The sequence below is a fragment of the Protopterus annectens genome, chromosome 1.part1, assembly GCF_019279795.1.
Source record: "Protopterus annectens isolate FY-2018-M chromosome 1.part1, PAN1.0, whole genome shotgun sequence".
Lineage (NCBI taxonomy): Eukaryota > Metazoa > Chordata > Ceratodontiformes > Protopteridae > Protopterus > Protopterus annectens.
The window spans coordinates 628,684,390-628,696,949 of record NC_056726.1 but is presented as its reverse complement, the minus strand read 5'-3'; the positions used below and the strand labels follow the sequence as shown (position 1 = coordinate 628,696,949).

Below are 12,560 nucleotides of genomic sequence, written 5' to 3'. Positions count from 1 at the left end.
TTTCACCTTATTTTTGTCCACCCTCTCATTCAAGAAAGTATAAGTTCCTCTAAAGCAGTCATTTTCTGATGTAATTACAGGAGGTGATGTGTTGTAGGACAGCAACCAGAGGACAGTGTTGTGTCTGACTTGGGATGTTAAACTACCAACAGCAGATTCTTAAGATTTTGCCTTTTACTGACAATCTAGACAAAAGAAGCAGCACATAATAAAAAGCACACTTTCATGTCAGCGCTGGTTGGTTATAATAGGGTTGAATCAAATGACATTCTGAGGCCCACGGCATCAGGGGACCCATGGTCAGCTAACAACATTTAATTTAAAAACAGGTTTTGTTATGTTCAGCACTGCTAACACATTTTAGTCAACTTATCCTCTGAACATTTCGGTCATTAATAAAATGTGTTTGGTTTTAGTTAAAAAAAACAAACATTATATTATAGACACTGCAAACATTCGCTCTGTATACTCACAATGGCTACCATATGGTCAGCAAGGTCTGTGACTCAATTACATTTATTTATTTATAGCTAGAGAAAGAAAGTATTTACTTAAAATGAAAACATAAACATTGAGCCCCCCGTGATTCTTTACATAGTGCTGCAACTTTCTACTCATTGCTTTCCCATGATTCAGTCAGAAGGCACCAACCAGATAGCTTGTAACTATTAAATAATATAGTGGAGAGCTGTAAACTGCTGTATAGGGTCACCATATCATGATAATATATATATATATATATATATATATATATATATATATATATATATATGACATACCTGTGGAAGCATGGAGGTGTTTAGGTGAAATGGCAGTGGAGTTTTTAACCAGATTGTTTAATGAAATCTTAGAAAGTGAGAGGATGCCTGAGGAATGGAGAAAAAGGGTTTTGGTGCCGGTTTTTAAGAATAAAGAAAGGGTACCTCCTAATGCTAAAGTACAGCTATCAGTAACAAGTAAAAACAGTATTCAAAATGAAACGCTGTACAACAATGGCCAATGAAGCAAAGTTCTCTTGGAGAATAGGTAGTGTGGTTAAATGATATAAAACTTAAAAGTGCAACATATATAGCAAAAAACTTGCATACATTTCCAGTACTTAAATTAAATGCACTTACAGATATTCACGCTGTGAATGCAGTTATACCATAGCGAAATGATTTCTCCAAAGTTTCCAGTCTTATGATGGCTTCAAAGTATCCAATCTTTTTGGTCTGATGTGCAAAGTATCCACACTGAAGATGTAGTAGCTGCTATGTGACTGTGATGAACTGTGATAACAGCTTAACCAGTCTAACAGATCAAATAAAAGCTTCTAGCTTTAATGGCAGTTAAAATCCTTTTATTGTAGGAAAAGTTAAAATCTTCACCTCAAGTTAAAATCTTGATGTTGAATAAAACAGTCCCTATGTATTCCAAATGGGAAAGAGCACTACAGATGCGATGTTTCCTCTGAGAGTGTTGATGGAGAAGTACAGAGAATGTCAGAAGGAGTTGCATTGTGTTTTTGTAGACTTAGAGAAAACATATGACAGGGTGCCTAGAGAAGAGTTGTGGTACTGTATGAGGAAGTCAGGAGTGTCAGAGAAGTAAGTAAGAGTGGTACAGGATATGTACGAGGGTAGTGTGACAGCGGTGAAGTCTGCAGTGGGAGTGATGGATGCATTTAAGGTGGAGGTGGGGTTACCTCAAGGATCAGCTCTGAGCCCTTTCTTATTTGTAATGGTGATGGACAGGTAGACAGATGAGATCAGACAGGAGTCCCCGTGGACTATGATGTTTGCAGATGACATTGTGATCTGTAGTGAGAGTAGGGAACAGGTAGAGGAGACCCTGGAGAGATGGAGAGATGCTCTAGAGAAAAGAGGAATGAAGGTCAGCAGGTCTAAGACAGAATATATGTGTGTGAATGAGAGGGAGGATAGAGGAATAGTGAGGATGCAAGGAGTAGAAGTGGGGAAGGTGGATGAGTTTAAATACTTGGAATCAATAGTTCAGAGTAATGGTTAGTGTGGAAGAGAGGTGAAGAAGAGAGTACAGGCAGGATGGAGAGGGTGGAGAAGAGTGTCAGGAGTGATTTGTGACAGACGAGTACCAGTAAGAGTGAAAGGGAAGGTCTACAAGAGGGTAGTGAGACCAGCTATGTTATATGGGTTGGAGACAGTGGCATTGACAAAAAGGCAGGAGTTTGAGCTGGATGTCCCAGAGTTAAAGATGTTAAGATTTGCACTGGGTGTGATGAGGGTGGACAGGATTAGGAATAAGTATATTAGAAGGTCAGCCCAGGTTGGAAGGTTTGGAGACAAAGCCAGAGAGGCAAGATTACATTGGTTTGGACATGTACTGAGGAGGGATGCTGAGTATATTGGGAAAAAGATGCTAAGGATGAAGCTACCAGGTAACAGGAAAAGAGGAAGCCTAAGATAAGGTTTATGGATGTGGTGAGAGAACATGCAGGTGGTTGGTGTGACAGAGCAAGATGCAGAGGACAGGAAGAAATGGAAACAGATGATCCGCTGTGGCGACCCCTAACGGGAACAGCCGAAAGAAGATGATGATATACATGTGTGTGTATATATATATATATATATATATATATATATATATATATATATATATATTTATATATATATATATATATATATATATATAAAATAGATAAATATATGTATATGCATTTGTATGTCTGTATCTCTCTCTCTCTCTCTCTCTCTATATATATATATATATATATGTGTGTGTGTGTGTGTGTGTGTGTGTGTGTGTGTGTGTGTGTGTGTGTGTGTATATATATATATATATATATATATATATGTGTATGTGTGTGTGTGTGTATATATATATATATATATATATATATATATATATATATATATATATATAACAATCAGATACAGCATTGCACTGAGAATTGCAGTCTAGGGGGACAGCAGGCTGGTTGTGGATGAAAGCTGATTGCTGTTTGCTCACTTTAAAGTCTGCATTACTTTCAGGTTACTGTTGCTGTATTAAACAAAGTTGAAACTGGTCTTGATTTTGCTTCATGTATTTGTCTGTGCATCTTAAACCATTGGGCAGTGGGGAATGGGTGGTAGGTGGCTTTGGTTAAAAGTAACTTACCCTCTTATCGTTTGATCATTTTTAAAGTCTGGGTATATCACTTTCTGGCTACTGTCTGTGTGTGAAACAAAGTTGAAATTGTCCCTGACATTGTCTTATATTTTGGACTGCGCCTTGTAAAATTTTTGGTTTTAAAGCAAATCATGAAAGTTTATCCATTAATTAAGAGTGGGGGATGGCTGTGGATGAAAGCAACTTACTTTCTTGTTGTATAAGCATTTTAAGATCTGGCTTCATAGGATTAATGTGCATTTGAATTCATTACTTTGGAATACTTGCTCTCTGGAGACTATATGAATGAAAGTTGAAACTTTCTGATTCACAAAATGCCCCGAACTTTTCCTTATATTTTTAGTCTGTGCCTCATGAAATATGTAGTTTTATGACAAACCATTGAGGATTGCAGTCACATAACAGAAGTGTGCTGGCAGTGGATAAAAAGAACATACCTTCTTGTAATTTGCTCAGTTAAAACTTGTCTTTACCGGAATAGTATTTATTCATATAAAATATGAAATGCATTGGAATATTTACTCTGTAGTGAATTTTCATGTAAGACAAGTTGAAAATGTCCCTGGCTTTGACTCATGGTTTGGGATCATCCTTCATAAACTCTGTTTTTTTGGTACATTGTTAAGGACTGCAGTAACAAAATGATGAGACAGTTAACATTTCATATTTCTTTTATTTCTTTTATTTATTTTATTTACATTTGTTTACTGGGAAAGTCCAACTGGTCACAGGTCCATTTTCAGGCCCGGAGAGAAAAGCTTCACAGTACAATAGAATGCAGTACATGAGAGACCAAAATATAGAACATACAATTGATTTTAATACATAATAGGTTAGAAGTTAGCAGTTTTAGTTAGTACAGTAGACAGTCATTGAGGTACATAGTAAAAACATTGAGGTACATAGTCAAAAATCTAAAAAAATGAAGTTTATTTATTTTTTACCAGTATCTGGGTTTACAAGCTTTTTAGGGAAAATCTGTTTATACTTATCTGAACATGTGACACAATTAGATTTAACCTGGAGTGTAACATGAACATAGCCAGTTAGTTAAGTAGTGGGTTTTAAGGAGTTTTTTGAAATGATTGAGGTGCTAGAAGTTATATGGATTGGTAGTGTGTTCCAGGTTTTGGCAATGGTGCTGACAAAGCGTGATTTACCAGCGCTGTTTTTATGTTGGATGACAGTTATTAGGTTCTGGCTTTTAGATTGTAGGGCTCTAGTGGAAATATGGGGCTGCATTAAATGCTGAAGTGCTGGGGTTAACTCTAGGAGGTAGTAGAGCTTGTGAACTATAGAGAGTTGATTGAGCATGAGTATATGAGGCAACTTAAGCCAGTTAAGCTGTTTTAGGGATAGACAGTGGTGGGACATGTAAGAAACATCAGTGCAAACTTGGCAATCTTATTATAGCAAGATTCCATTTTATTCAGTTCGGTTTGGCGTAGATTAATCAAGATGAGAGAGGTGTAGAGAAAGGTGGATAGGAGAAGAGTCCTAGCGATGGTGACTTTGGTATGTTTAGTCATAAACTGTTTGTTCCTGTAGAGGAGGCCTAGCTTTTTATTAACTTTCTTGATGGCTTGTGCTATGTGGATGTCGAATTTCAGGTTATTGTCTATCTCTATGCCTAGCAGTTTAGCATGTGTGGTTGGACTAATTTGAATATTTTCTTTGGAGTTGATGATGAAGTTGTTGCTCAGGGGAGGAGATCTACCTGGGCCAAAGAGAATTAGTTTTTTTGGGGGGGTTTAAGAAGAAGTCTGATGTTAGTGAACCAGGTTTCGGCTAGGGTGAAGGTGTTTTGGATTAGAGTTTGTAGTTCACTTAGGGTGGGGGCTGCACATATAAGGGTGGTGTCGTCATTATATTGTACTACTGAGGCAGTTGGTAAGGATGAAGATGTCTGGTTAGTAAATAGGGAAAATAACAGAGGGACGAGGATAGATCCTTGAGGGACTCCTATAGTTACTGGTAGCAGGGGGGACAATTGGTCTTGCCATAGGACAGCTTGCTGTCGATCTGACAAATAGCTGTTAAACCATGATACAGAGGAGAGACTTATATTTAGGGTAGATAGAGTTGCAAGAAGCATGCTGTGTGGTATACCATGTCAAAGGCTTTTGATAAGTCTAAGAATATGGAAGAAGTAAATAGACCCTTGTTTCTGTGGTGCTTAACTATGTTGGTAAATGATAATAATGCTGTTGTGGTGCTGTGGGAAGGTCTAAAACCATGCTGGGATATGGAGAGTAGGTTGTTATTCTGGAGGTATTGCATAAGTTGAGTATGAACTACTCTTTCTAATATTTTTGATAATGGTGGTAAGATAGCTGTAGGGTGATAGTTGGTAAGTTCTAAGGAGTTACCTCCTTTGTGCAGTGGGATGATATGGGAGGTTTTCCAAGAGGCTGGTACTTTGCATTCTGACAGAGATCTATTTTATTTATTTTTATTTATTTATTTATTTAACATTTGTTGACCGGGAAAGTCCGACTAGGTTCCACAGATCCTGTTTTCAGCAGAGGCCCGGGGAGAAATATTAATGAGAATGGAGACTGGATAGGCTATAGCTTCAGCTGACATTTGAAGGAAGTCTGCTGGCAGCTTATCAGCTGCTAGAGTGGTTGGTTTAAGTTTCTTAAAGAGTTTAGAAATTGCCTTGGTGGACACTGGGAGAAGTTGAAAACTGGGGGTATTGTTTTGTGTATTGGGGTGGGATGTGGTAGTTATTGGTGTGGGGTGGGTTGTACTATTATTTTGGGCATTGGCAAGGGTCTGGGCTGTTTCAGTGAAGAATTTATTAAATTGTGTGGGTATGCTTTCATGATTATTTGGTAGCACAGGGGTTAGTGTAGTGGACTTTCCTGGGTGCAGTATACAATTTATTGTGTTCCAGAATTTTTGGGGGTTATGAGCATATTCTTCTTGTAGGTTTTGATAGTAGTTAGATTTGTCTAGTTTAATATGTGTTTTGGCTTTGTTCCGGAGCTGTAAGTAATTTTGTAGTAGTGGTTTTGTTTTTTTTATATTGAGACCAGGTGTTGCCCCTTTCTTTCATTCATTATAGTTTTAGTGGTATTTGTTGGCCATGGGGCATAATTAGTTTATATTCTAATGGTTCGGGAGGGTGCATATTGGTCCAGGATTTTTAGGAAGGTTGTGTTGAAGTATTCAACTGCTTTGTCTAGAGATAATTGCTTTAGGGGAGGCCAGTTGCAGTGTTTGTCCCTGATTCTTGCACATAGAGGTTGAAAGTTAGTATATTTAGTCACAGTCTGGGGTGATTTACATCACAGAGTGGCTATATATGTGTGGGGTGGTGGTGGGGGTCTTTGTGAATAAAAGCAACTTGCTTTATGATTGTTTGCTCATTTACCCTTCTGTCTTAGCAGAACTAGTGTACATTTATGTGAAATAAGTTGGAACACTTATGGCTATTATTATGTGAAACAAAGTAGAAATTGCATAACTTTTAACTCTCCCTGATTTTTCAGAATGCCCCTGATATTACACACATTTTGGTCTGTTCTTCATAAAAGCTGTTTTTTGTTTTACACACGATTAAGGATTTACATCACTAAATAATAACATACACTTGATTTAGACTTCACATCCTTTAGAAAATGCAGGTTAATGCAAAAACTGATATTCTAGCATCATGTCTCTGATGTTTGGCATTTGTCACTAATTATATTTTTTATTTTTCTCCTTTTGCTTGTGCATGGATATGTGTGTGTGTGTGTGTGTGTGTGTGTGTGAGCAATGGGTCCTGCAGGTTGAAAACTGCCAATAAACCTTATTTAATAATGTGTCAGCTTTTTCTGTACTACTTTTCAATCTTTGTCTTTATTTATACTTGTTTCTAACTTTATGACATTTTTCCATGTATTTTCTTAAGTCTGATCAAATTCCTATACTGTTAATAGATTTATAATTAAAGTAATCATTACTCGATCCTGTTTTCAGTCGTTGCCTTAACCTTGATGGGTACAGATAGTATAGCATCCCCAACATCCAGTCCCAGCCCTACCCACCAGCCACATATCACTGCATCCACTTTCATGTTCAAACCTGTGTCCTCATCCCATATAAAAATACTCCTAAGCAAAATGAAACTATGTTCTATTTCATCTGATGACCTTCCAAGCAAGTACCTTAAAATATGAACTGATAGCATTTGCCATGAACAAAATCTACCAAAGCCAAATTTGAGCTGAATTTGGCCTCCCGGGCCTAGGACAACTGCAAGGCATTCTTTAGCTATGTCTGCAAACTCAAAGGCAATACACAATTGTGTGCTGAGCTCATTGTAAATGGAGCAACCTATACTGAGCCAGAAGATATAGCAAACCTCCTGGCTGATAAATTCAGCTCCAACATTACCCCTCTTTCCCCCTCAACCTTCTCTCAGGAAATATCATCAAATGTAATTCCCACTTCTATCACTAGGGTACAGGTACTTAATGCTCTGTCTAAGACCAAGAACACTGCATCAATGGGCCCAGACAATATCTCAGGATGCCTTCTAAATAGCATGAAACATAACCTGGAATTGCTGTTTAACTGTAGCCTCCAAACAGGCTTCGTGCCTCATGAATGGAGAAAGGCAACAGTCATCCCTCTGCACAAAGCTGGGTCATCTACAGACCCTGGAAACTACCAACCCATAAGTCTCACCAGTCTTATATGTAAGGCCTTGGAAAGAATTATCATGGAAGTGATCAGTATTCATATAGTAAGCCTCCAGAAACTGGACCCAACCCAGTTTGGTTTTTGTCAAGGGCAGATCATGCCTGCACAGCCTGGTGGATTTCTTTGATAAGGTAACCAAAGAAATGGATGAGGACAAAATGGTTCATACTGCCTACCTTGACCTGTCCAGGACATTTGACACAAAACCCTACTTGGTCATTGTTGACAAACTCAAGAGTTTAGGTACAAACCCGTATGTCACTGGGTGGATAGCCAACTAGCTCACAGACCAGACCCAGGAAGTTAGAATTGGGGAGTCCATCTCTGTAAAGAGGCCCGTCACAAGTGGAGTCTCTCGGATATCGGTCCTTGGACCGGTCCTTTCTGGAATTCACTTCTCTGAAGTCAAGGCCAAAGTCATGTGGTCTCTGGCCGACCAGATTTGCAGATGATTGCAAATTAGGAGCTGTCATTGAATCACACACTGACACAAATGTTCTTCCCTGGGGCTGACACAGACAAACAATTGGTGTCAGAGTCATGGACTAAAACTAAATGCCAAGAAATGCATAACAGTACCCTTTGGGAAGTCATCCACCCCTGGTAACTATCATATTGACAACACAGCCCTTAGAGCTGACCCAGTAGTCAGGGATTTAGGGACACACATAGATAATAATCTAGCCTTTGACCATCACATGTCTACAGTAGTGAGGAAATCATTCTGGGTTACACAACTTATAAACAAAGGTATAGCATCTAAATCCAAGGAAGTCCTTGTTCCAGTGTATTCGGCATTCATCAGACCTATCACTGAGTACAGTGACCCCTTTGGTATGTACCTAACCAGGCATATCCAACAATTAGAACATCCAAGAAGATTCCTCAGTAAAAGAATACAGGACTTAAGTAAAATGTCCTATGCAGATCACCTTAAAAGCTCAATCCTTGTATTCTGTCTTATACAGGCCTTTGAGGAGAGATCTGTGCCTGACATACAGGGCATGGTCAGACCCCACTCTGATGGACCTCCAGCATATCCACAAAACAAACAGCAGCAGAATTACCTGTTCTAAAGACTTAAACCTTGCCTGTGATATAAATAGGACCTGCTGGAGAGACAGGCATGTATCGCAGAGACTACCCCTCTCTAGAATAGCCTCCCCATTCATGTGAAACAGGATTCCTCCCTAACCCAATTCAAGTGCAACCTAGACAATGGGATGGAGAACAGGAAATTCATCCCTGGTTTGGCACCTATGGACACAGGCAACCTGTAAATGGTTCACCACCCAGGCCCTAGCTTGTAAATGTTTCATCTCCCAAGCCCCTGCTTACAATTATCTAGGGTATCAGAACTTGTCAAAGATTTGTGATACATGGCTAGCCTTAAAAAGAACCTTGTGATCATTAGCCTAGTTAACAGCTGTGAACCTATGAACCTATTAATCCTGTCTCAATCCTTATAAATAGGTCAGTCCAGGAATCCTGCATACTCTCTGTCTGGAAACAAATCATATAGTATTCCTGTACACAAAGGAGAAAATTCAACAGACGTTACTTTAGACCTATAACAATCTTATCCGGTCTCTCCAAAATACTTGAAAAAATGTATTCAAAAAAACAATTGCTAAACTGTCTCCTGCAGGAAGAACTCCTATCACCCAAACAACACAGCTTCAGTCTATCCTAAAGTATTAACACTGCACTGTAATCAAATGTCAGTAATATAAATAAATATTGTTTTTTTTTTTTTTTACGGAAGCTATCCTGGGTAAGCTATCCCTTGTTACCCGTATTACTACTTTTGTTTTTTGCTCATCTCCTTTGATTTATTGAAATGCTAAGTAATTTATTTTCCAAAAAAATAAGTTGTTCTGATTCCATAATGTCTAGCTGGTTTACTAAAATATTATATATTCTGTCCTAACAGTTTTAATTGTTCCAGATTCTTGTTACCAGGAATGAATATTGCTAAGTGTACTGGATACAAAATACTTTTTATTCTCTACTTTCAGCATGTCATTCTGTAATTTCAAACACACATAGTTTTATAAGGAGCTTATATAACACTAGGTATATAACGTTCCAAAGAAATAACTTAGATTAACCTTCTCAATTTTACATATAACATCTGGATTTATCTTCCTAAATTTTAGTCTAGGCAAGTTCCGCATATCATTTTTCTTCAGTGCACATATCATAACTCTTTCCAACTTATTCTATATAAACGCTACATATTGGGTACAATCTAAAACTTTGTTCTCATTATTCCTTCTGAGTTTCTTCTTAGTTGTAGATGTTATTTTAGTTTGATTAGCCTTATCTCTACATTTAACTCTTCTCTCTTTTAGCTGTGTCCCTGAATATTTTACTCATTTTTACTAAACCCTATTCTTGCTTTATTTTCTCTTTCCTTTTTCTCAAGTTTTAAAATATTACTATAACACTTCTCTCATTTCCACAACAGTTCTCCATTTTTAGTTATTCTATAATTCCTTTCTTTTCCAAACAATGTTTGGTTTCCTGTGTTGTTATTGCTACCTTTCTTCCATTGTTCAACTTTTTTCTCTCTCCTCTGTCGTTCCTGAATGTTCTTTCCTTTTTTCATTGAGTATTAATTTAAGCTGTTCTGTGACTTTTACAAGTAACATTTTTACATTCTCTGTTTCCCTATTATTTATGATTAACTGTTCATACATCTACTCATTTGTGGATGATGGAGCCTCACATCCTGTTATTAAATCTTCAGGTAACCTCTTAGTTTTGCTAATGACTTGAACTTTTGAACTCAAGTCTCCTTCTATAACTTTATGTTTGGTGGTTGGAACTTGACCTCATCTATCAAATTGGAATGAACCTTTTAATAAAATTCCCATTCAGTGGTATGAGCAGCTGAAGTAACAGCTAGTCATACCTTGTAACATCTCTTCTCCTAACCCAGCTGCTATTTTAAAAATTCAGACAGTTCTAACAGATGTAAAGATGCCATCTCATCTTCATTCAAACCTATTTTTCCCACTGCACCATATTGCATTTTGTTGCCGTTTTTTCACTCCCCGACCACATATTTTAGCATTGACTTTTTTAGGTTTCTTTACCTTAAATTATCTTTTTTGTTATTATTCATCATTTGTACTTGCAAAAATGCAAATGTTTTAATATATATGTCCCCTAGTTCTCTTTCCTATTGTCTTCCCTTCTTCTTTTCAAAGTCTCTTTTTTATTATTACATCTAAGTAGAAATCCTAATGATCCAATGAATTTTCATGACTCAACACATTCATTCAAGTCACCTCTCAAAAACTGGAAACTGAGGCTGTACCAAAGAACGGAAAAACAAAGGAACCTTAGCGTAAAACACTTTAATCAATGCTTTCGTCCATAGGACTTCATCACAAATACAAAAAAGTCATGTAAAATCACCATATATATATGCTAAAACTTTAATTATTAAATTATCAATACACCAATCAATCAAAACATTTCTTAAAAACAATATTATATAATTAGATTAAATCACCAGTTTCCTATTAATTAAAAAACACTTTATGTTTACCAAATCGTTCAAGCCAGGGTAACTATCTGCTCCTAACCTCAACTGCCATAATGTTTCTTTTCTTTCAACTTTGTTTTTTATGTTACCCGCCCCCTCTGCCATCATTCAAAACATGTTCAATAATAGCAAAAGAACATTTTTTATATGAGTTACACACTCCTGTATGTCTAAAAAGCGCATTATTAATAGCCTTAATCTTAGTGGCATAATAATGCTCTCTTATTCGTTAATTAAGACTCCTAGTGGTCATTCCTATATTATATGCGGGACATCCCAAACATAACGCTACATATACCACATTATTGGTATTACAACTAAATCTACCAGGTATTTTAATTGTATAAGATAAATGATCTAAACATATATAAGGCCCTTCATGAATCTACCTACAGCAATTGCAAATGTAACATTTGTAGGTACCATTCAGTCGATCAGACTTGGGGCCAGGCTTCGATACACTATCAAATTCCAAAATATTTTTTATATTAGCACTTCTGTTATGTACAAAATCAGTTTCCATTTTTTTTTTATTTGTTGGTTTTACTGGTGTGGCTTTGGAGTCGTTTTGAGTTTTAGTATTGCCTTTGCTGATGGCCTGTGCTCCAGAGGACGTTCTTTATAATATGTCAGTATGTCGTTGCATCCATTTCCTAACAGCCAAGATTCAGCTATGGGATAATTCCTATCTGTTTTATGAGACTTACAAATGTCTCTTACTGTGTTAACTAAAAGGTTTCTTCCTGGAGATATGCATCCTATGTTATCTGCATCTCAAAATGTTAACATTCCGTTAACAAGAACCAGAACATCTACGGAGGTTAACAAAAATATACTGTGTAAAGACACTGCTGCAGTTTTTAATCTCTCCAGCAACCCGTTTGGTCAGTATGATGGTACAACAGAACAGACTTTATCTAATAATAAAGTAGCTGACCAATTATTTGAGCTGGAAAGAGGATTGAAAAGGTATCAGGCTTTAATTATTGAAAACAATTATTTTGATCACTGTGTTTGTAACAAAATTGTTACCAAAGGGCTCCATTTTTTTAAATTATCCAACGGTGTCCAACAAGATGAGCCTATTTTCAAAGAATTAGTTACCTTTTTCAACAATGCTGGGATAGACTTTTTGAAACTTTTGATTCAGCGTAACAAGGTAACTCTAAAATCATTA

General features: G+C 37.0%; 1 protein-coding gene across 21 annotated transcripts in view; it reads left to right on the top strand.

Annotated features, from left to right (window-relative positions):
• LOC122806573 (regulating synaptic membrane exocytosis protein 1-like) overlaps positions 1–12,560 on the top strand; it is a 3,343,889-nt gene that overhangs the window by 2,443,927 nt on the left and 887,402 nt on the right. The gene's annotated exons all lie outside the window — the stretch shown is intronic.